Below are 8659 nucleotides of genomic sequence, written 5' to 3'. Positions count from 1 at the left end.
CTGCAATCAAAAAAAAAAAAAAAAAAGAAGAAGAAGTCATTGTTCTCATTTACCCTCAAATCCTGGCCAGATTTTGTGCTCTGGCCTAGTCAATAGGTTCCTCTTTAGACATAAAATACTACTGAGCTTATATCATAATAGCTGAGGCACAGTGGTGGCAATTTAGATTCAGAAAAAAGAAGGCACAGGTCAGACGGAAGGGCTGCCCTGGATGGAGTTCCATGACAGGGCTTAGGAGCCCCAGACACCAGAGCCACAGCTCATGGGAGGAGGGAAATTGGTGGACAGAGACAAAAGAAGGGGATGACAGATATGAAGAGGGAAATGGAAAGATGTTAAAGAAAGACTTCAAACTTTGCCCAAAGCCCTAGTGTTGGTGAACTCACTACTTGCTTTTGATAAATATGGGGGGAGCTGCTGGTATCTGAACTAAGAACATGTCTTAGTCCATTTGGGCTAAGCCACTAAAGACTGGATGGCTAAAATGAATTCAACATTAAGGTACCAGCAGATATGGCCAGACATGGTGGCTCATGCCTGTAATCCTAGCACTTTGGGAGGCTGAGGTAGAAGGATCTCTTAAAGCCAGGAGTTCAAGACCAGAATGAGCAACCTGGTGAAAACCAGAATGAGCAACCTGGTGAAAATCTATCTCTACAAAAAATTAGCTGGGCATGGTGATAGTGCCTGTGGTTTCAGCTACTTGAGGGCTGAGGTGGGAGGATTACCTGAGCCTGGAGAGATTGAGACTGCATTGAGCTGAGATAGCACCACTGCACTCCAGCTTGGGCAATGAAGTGAGACCCTGGTGTGTGGTCTTCTCTTCTGGTTTACAGATAGCCGTCTTCTTGCTGTGACCTCACATGGGGGATAAGTGAGTTCTCTAAGGTCTCTTTTATAAGGGCACTATTGCCATACACTAGGGCTCCACCCTCATGACCTAATCACTTCTCAAAGGCCTCACTTCCTAATACCATCACCTTGGAGGTTAGAATTTCAACTTACACATTCTGAAGGGACTCAAATAGAACCTTGCTTAACATAAGAGCATTTAACCTAAGTAAGATAGAAGAGGATAGTGCTTACATGCATGGGTTCAAATCTTGCCCTTATTCCTTAAAAGACACTTTGGTCAAGAAACTGATTCTTGGCTGAGAGTGGTGGCTCACACCTGCAATCCCAGCACTTTGGGAGGCCAAGGTGGGTAGATCACCTGAGGTCAGGAGTTTGAGACCAGCCCAGCTAACTTGGTGAAACCCCATCTCTACTAAAAATATAAAAATTAATGGGCATGGTGGTGGGCACCTGTAGTCCCAGCTACTCGGGAGGCTGAGGCAAGAGAATCACTTGAATCCAGGAGGCAGAGGTTGCAGTGAACCAAGATCACGCTGTTGCACTCCAGCCTGGGTGACAGAGCGAGACTCCATCTCAAAAAAAAAAAAAAAAAGAAAGAAAAAAAAGAAAGAAACTGATTCTCTCTGTGCCTCAGTTTCCTCTTCTATAAGATGGGAGTATGTTATATCACATCATGCCATGTCATGTCACGTTATGTTATGTTACATTGTGTTACGTTATACAGAGCTCATCTCATAGTGTATAAGTTAATACTTACAAATGACTTAGTTTGTAATATTAATAGTTTGTATTATTAATAGTTCTTGGTACACAATTAGTATTCAATAAAAATGAGAAATTATTATTATAAAAAGAACTCCAAATATAGCATTTATACACATTTGGGCAATATATTTTTTTTAATTATTATTTTTTTTTTTGAGATGGAGTCTTGCTAATTTTATATTTTTAGTAGAGAGAGGGTTTAGCCAAGTTGGCCAGGCTGGTCTCAAACTCCTGACTTCAGGTGATCCACCCATCTCAGCCTCCCAAACTGCTGGGATTGCAGGCATGAGCCATTATGAAGGCTATCAAATTTTTGCAACAGATGAAGAATCTGATCCATTTATTTTTACTATGTATAATTTTACAAACTTTTTTTTTTTTTTTTTGAGACACGGTCTTGCTCTGTCACCCAGGCTGGAATGTGGTGACACAATCATAGCTCACTGCAACCTTTGCCTCCTGGGTTCAAGCAATTCTCTTACCTAACCTTCCTGAATACCTGGGATTACAGGTGCATGCCACCACACCCAGCTAATTTTTGTATTTTTAGTAGAGATGGGATTTCACCATGTTGGCCAGGCTGATCTCAAACTCCTGACCTCAAGTGATCCTCCTGCCTCAGCTTCCCAAAGTTCTGGGATTACAGGCATGAGCTATCACACGTGGCTGGCAAAAATTATCATTGGATAATTATTTATGGATTTTTTTAATGTTTGATCTTTAGCCAAAGATATGTATTGCAAGATTTTCATAAACAAAGCACAGTCATTTCTGAACTTTTCTCACCAAAAGCAGGGGTACATTTTACCTTTTTATATCTTGCAGACAAATGGACTGACTCTACCATCTCCAAATATTGAGGAAATGTTTAGTTTTCTTTTCTACTTTGCTCAAATTATATGCTGACATAGGAGATTAGATAGAATCCCAGAACTCACTGAACAAATAGCTAGGTGGGATTCTTTCCTCATTAAAGGCAACTTCATATTAGAATCCAGTTTAATTAAAATAGTTTGGAAAAGGTTATGAGACTGTATTATCAGTCTTGTATGATCCTAGAGGGTAAGGTGAAATAAGAGTTGGACTTTCTGGGATCCTGTGCACCTCTGAGCAAGCACATCACCTAACCTCCCTGACTTCCATGTCCTTATCCACAAGAGAATTATGGGGAAAGGGTTGCCCAGCCCAACTCCCGAGGTTCTTGTAAGGATTTAACATCAAATGTTATTTAAAAGCTGAAAAACAAAAGCACTCTACAAATGCAAAAGGAATTTACTCAAATCACTTTCTTCTTACCAAATTTCTTTTCTGCATGTCATTCAACAGGTAGACTGGGTTATCTGTCAGGAGCAACTGCCCTGAATTAATCCCATTCACAACTTTGAATTTCTGTTACTGGTATCTGTAAGAGAAAAATCATGCTCAATTAACCAACTGTGGAGTTCTTTAATGTTGATTAAAAAAATAACAGAATGGTATCTGGCCAATAGTAGGTACTCAATAAATGTTTGTTGAATGAATTCAGAAGTGCTGTACATTCCACTCCCAGGGCTGTTAAAAGTCAAAACAATGGCCAAAACAACCTAGTTACTAGGGAGACATAATTTTCATAGAGAAGGAGTTGGGTAATGAGAACCAGAGCCTAGTGGTAAATGCTCTTCTGGCAGAATCAACAATTGTGGTGACTGGCATGAATGCTTAATCTAGCACTTTTATATTTTAAAAAAGGGTGCAAGACAAAAGCAAGCATTTAAAGATGGCACTAAACTCTTCATTGTGACATGATACATCATAACATTGAACAAAAAATGCATGCGATTTCATAAACTCTGCAAGTAACCATAGTATTTGCAACGTGTACAAGCATCGAACAATGAGTCTTCGAGGGAGCAGAGACAAATAATTCAAACAAATAACTCAAGATCTAGAAAGTGTTTAAAGGAATCATTACCAATTCAAGAAATAGGTAAATACTGGCTACAATTGATAAGAAAAAGTTGGGAAGAAAAAAGAGGATTTTTAAAAATTTAAGTTCTGGGATACATGTGCAGGATGTGCAGGTTTGTTACACAGGTAAACATGAGCCATGGTGGTTTGCTGCACCTGTCAACCCATCACGTAGGTATTAAGCCCCACATGCATTAGCTATTTATCCTGCTGCTCTCCCTCCTGCCATCCCACTGACAAGCCTCAGTGTGTGTTGTTCCCCTCCCTGTGTCCATGTGTTCTCATTGTTCAGCTCCCACTTACAAGTGGGAACATGCAGTGTTTGGTTTTCTATTCTTCTTAGTTTGCTGAGGACAATGGCTTCCAGCTCCATCCTTGTCCCTGCAAAGAACACTATCTCATTCATTTTTATGGATGCATAATAGTCCATGGTGTATATGTACCACATTTTCTTTATATCATTGATGGGCATTTGGGTTGATTCCATGTCTTTGCCATTGTGCATAGTGCTGCAATGAACATAGGTGCACATGTGTCTTTATAATAGAATAATTTATATTCCTTTGGACATATATCCAGTAATGAGATTGCTGGGTCAAATGGTATTTCTGGTTCTAGATCACTGTGGAAGACTGTGTGGCGATTCCTCAAAGATTGAGGATTTCTTTTTTTACATCATATTTGCAGAGGCCATCTTCTACCATTCATCTGTCTCTCTTCAACCTTTGTCCCAACATTTTGCAACTATTTGTCAGTATTTATTTTTCCTTTTTAAAAAGCTTTATTGAGGAGCAATTCACATACCATATAATTCACCAATTTAAAGTGGACAATTCAGCCAGGTGTGGTGGCTCATACCTGTAATCCCAGCACTTTGAGAGGCCAAAGTGGGTGGATCACCTGAGGTCAGGAGTTCAAGACCAGCCTGACCAACCATCGGGAAAACCCATCTTTACTAAAAATACAAAAATTAGCCAGGCATGGTGGGTGGCACATGCCTGTAATCTCAGCTACTTGAGAGGGAGGCTGAGGCAGGAGAATAGCTTGAACCTGGGAGGTTGAGGTTGCAGTGAGTTGAGATTGTGCCACTGTGCTCCAGCCTGGGCAACAGAACAAGACTCTGAAGAGATAAATTAAAAAAAAAATTAATAAAGTGGCCAATTCAATTGTCTTTATTATATTTACATGGTGAATTACCTTCACCATTAAATTTGAGATTTTTCATCAGCTCTAAAAAGAGCCCTTACCAAATAGAGTCACTCCCTATTTTTCTATTCATCCAGGGCAACCATTAATTTACTTTTTACCTCTACAAATTTGCCTATTCTGGACATTCCACAAAAATGGCATCATATTATGGGGTCTTTTGGGCTATTTCCTTTCTCTTAGCTTAATATTTTCAAGGTTCATCCTTGTTGCAACATGTATCCGTATTTCACTTCTTTTTACTGCTGAGTAATTTTCCATTATATGAGTGTCTCACACCTTGAGCTTTCATCAGTTGATAGACATTTGGGTTGTCTGGGGGCTATTATAAATAATGTTGCTATGAACACTCATGTATACAAATTTTTGTGTAAATATACAGACAGTTCCCAACTTAATAAGGGTTTGACTTAATGATTTTTTGACTTTACAATGGGTTTATCAGGGTATTATATGCATTTTTGATAGGATATTTTCAACTTTTGATGGGTTTATTGGGACATAACCTCATAAGTCAAGGAGCATCTGTACCTAATTTTTTATTTCACTTTTTAAAAGCTGGGATTTAATCATTCATATACCATAAAATTCATCATTTTAAAGCATATACTTTACTGGGTTTCAGTACATTTACAAGGCTACACAACCATCACCTTCATCTCACTCCAAAAAATTTTCAGCACCCCAAATACAAACTCTGTACCCAGTAGCCTTGAATTAGTATTGAATCAGTAAGGCTAGAGTTCTCTGTTCTTCCTGCCTTGAGAAAATAATTTAAAACATCTTGTCCTTTTTATTCAAGGGGAAATATCATCTGTATATTTGAAAAATAAGCACATCGACTTTAAAATAATGGGTTTATTGAGATAATTTGCATACCATAAAATTCACTCTTTTAAAGTATATAATTTAGTGGTTTTCTAGTACGTTCACAAAGTTGAGCAATCATTACCACTGTCTAATTCCAGAACATTTTCATCATGCCAAAAACGAAACCTTATACCCATTAGCAGTCACTCCCCATTCCCTCCTCCCCATAACCTTTAGCAACCCCTAGTATACTTTCTGCCTTTATGGATTTGCTTATTCTAAACTATGTTTAACCTTTTGAGGAGCAAAAAGGAATTTTTTTACTTTGTACAAAGTAAAAAATGGTTACAGGACATTGTAGCTTAACTACTTCTTTGAAACATAAATATTTGGTTACACACACACACACACACACACACACACACACACACCCCTACTGCTTTTGTCATCACTGACATTTTCACACCTCCATGCCACTTGACCTTCAAACAATGAGAACACATGGACACAGGGAGGGAAACATCACACACTGGGATCTGTGGAGGGAGGGAGGGGTTCCTCAGGGGAGGGATAGCAGAGGGTGGGAAGATTGGGAGGGCTAACTTTAGGAGAAATATGTAATGTAGATGATGGGCGGAGAGATGCAGCAAACCATCATGGCACGCGTATACCTACGTAACAAACCTGCAAGTTCTGCACATATACCCCAGAACTTAAAGTCTAATTTTTAAAAAATTTTGGTGTTATGTATAGAAAAGAGACAGAAAAGATAGAGAACTTTTGTAAAATTTATTTCTTGGTGAGAAATCTTGGGCTAAATTTTGTGTAGGTGCTAATAGTTTCAGAGTCACAGCTCAAGCTATAGGAATATTACTTTATTGCACTAAACAGAGCTCAATTTCTATGAGATCCCATTTTTGACTGTGAAAATAACTATGCCATTTACAGCTAGCTTAGTTACTTTCAGCATAAAATTGAGCTCCTTTTCATGAATATTCAGTCAGAGTTGGCTTACTATTTTATCATTTCAAAGTTTGAACTCTGTCCTCATTCCTCGAAATGTTGTCCCTTCCCTCACTTCTCGGGATCTCCGAGGAGGGAGTAGTTTTTAGAACACCATTGGTTGTGGAGCTTTGGCCCTTGGTCCTTGCTGGGGGCACCTACTGGCCCCAGATGAGGAGATCTTGTTGGCCCATCTTCATTGCAGGTGCTCTTTGAGGGTCTGGACAGTGCGACTCTTGGTCACTTGTCTTGGCACACATGGTTAAAGCCCTGTGATTGCCCTACCTGTCCCCATTCCTGATCCCCCTTTCCTACCCCATCACTCCACCATGCCCTTGACTTGCCTCACCTCAGCCCTTTTAGTGGGGATTGATCTTCCTCTGTCATGGAGCTCTCAGATCCAGATGACTCTCCGCCCACCACCCCAGCGACTCCTGGCAGACCACTGACTCAATCCTTAGCAGTCCCAACCCCCCGGATATATAACTTTTATATCTTTGCTCTGCTTCATGCAGAGTTAGAGGTACTGGAGAGCAGGATATCTTCTCCAGCCTCTGTTGCCGCCTAAAAATGAGAAATAAAGTCTACTATACCTAGGCTGCCCAATGCTGTCTTCAGGCTCTACATGGCATTCTCTTCCCAGAATTCTGAATAGAAGGGCCCCATACCCTTGCTGTTGACAGATACTGAAAACTGTCTAGAAGTCTATTCTCAGAAGGGATGGTGGGAAGTAAACGACAAAAACAGCCAATCTCTCTTTTCTCTCTCCTCTCTTCTTCCTTCTCTTACCTTTCCTTTCCTTGCCTTTCCACTGTGTATGGGTCGTGGCTGTGGGTCATCCAGGTGGGTACAAAATCCTGAAGTTTGGGGAAGCAGTCAGGAGTCAAGGTATATATTTGGAAGGTGCTGTTGTTTGAATATGTCCGTTAAAGTTCATGTGCTGGAAACCTAATCCCCAAGGCAACAGTGTTGAGAGATGAGACCTTTAAGAGGCCATTAGGTAATAAGGGCTCTGCCCTGATAAGTGGATTAATGTCATTGGAGTGAACTTGTTTTTGTTTTGTTTTTTACCTCCCTTCTTCTCCACTCACTCTCTCCTTATTTCTTTTTCTTTTCTGAATTTGTTATCTCAGGATTGGGATACTGATTTAAAAACAGTTCAGCCCCTTCCTCTCTGGTATGTGTATATTCTCTTGCCCTTCTACCCTCTGTCAAAGGACGCAGAAAGAAGGTCTTCAACAGATGCCAGTCCCTTGATCTTGGACTTCACAATCTCTAGAACTATAAGAAATATATCTCTGTTCTTCATAAACTACCCAGTCTCAGGTATTCTGCTATATAAGCTGAAAACAGTCTAGGACAGACGGCTTCAACATAAAAATAAGGGTTGAAGCTGTGAGGCTTATGAATGAGATCATGATAGGCAGAAAGTCTTAGGGGTCATACTTTATTATTAAAAAGCTACAGGAATGGCAATGAATGTTCTTCAAAACCTCTGGCCATATTGCAAGATAAATAATGCAAACTCTGTGGAAAAGGAAGGACTTCATCTTTTACTTTGTCAAAGAGTAGTTCCTAACCAAAAACCAGTGCTTTTAGGAGAAAAACAGAGCATAATGAGTCCTAATGTACTCTTTCACCATTGAAATGGCCAAGTAGAGGAGTTGAGGAAGACTGATCATCTTTTGAAAATTGGGCCTTTTTTTTTTTTTTTTTTTGAGATGGAGTCTTGCTCTATCACCCAGGCTGGAGTGCAGTGGCACGATCTCAGCTCAGTGCAGCCTCTGGGTTCCAGTGATTCTCCTGCTTCAGCCTCCTGGGTAGCTGGGATTACAGATGCATGCCACCACAACCAGCTAATTTTTGTGTTTTTAAAAGTAGAGATGGAGTTTCACCATGTTAGCCAGGCTGGTCTCGAACTCCTGACCTCAGGTGATCCACCTTGCCTCGGCATCCCAAAGTGCTGGGATTACAGATATAAGCCACCATGCCCAGCCAAAAATTGGGCCATTCTTATTGTAAAAACTAATCAAGCAACTTTATATGATCTTGTAGGAAAATCCTTGAACTGGGA

At 40.1% G+C, this 8659-nt stretch overlaps 1 protein-coding gene across 2 annotated transcripts in view; it reads right to left on the bottom strand.

Moving 5' to 3' along the window:
- The window catches only part of CDK14 (cyclin dependent kinase 14), a 689971-nt gene that overhangs the window by 600826 nt on the left and 80486 nt on the right, over nt 1-8659 (bottom strand). For both annotated transcript variants that reach the window (XM_074379395.1, XM_074379396.1), the window contains exon 2: nt 2917-3022. The gene's annotated coding sequence lies outside the window, so the exon portion shown is untranslated. The remainder of the gene's footprint in view (nt 1-2916; nt 3023-8659) is intronic.

This window comes from Saimiri boliviensis, chromosome 10 (genome assembly GCF_048565385.1).
Source record: "Saimiri boliviensis isolate mSaiBol1 chromosome 10, mSaiBol1.pri, whole genome shotgun sequence".
Taxonomy (NCBI): Eukaryota; Metazoa; Chordata; class Mammalia; order Primates; family Cebidae; genus Saimiri; species Saimiri boliviensis.
This window is presented reverse-complemented; position numbering and strand designations above follow the sequence as displayed.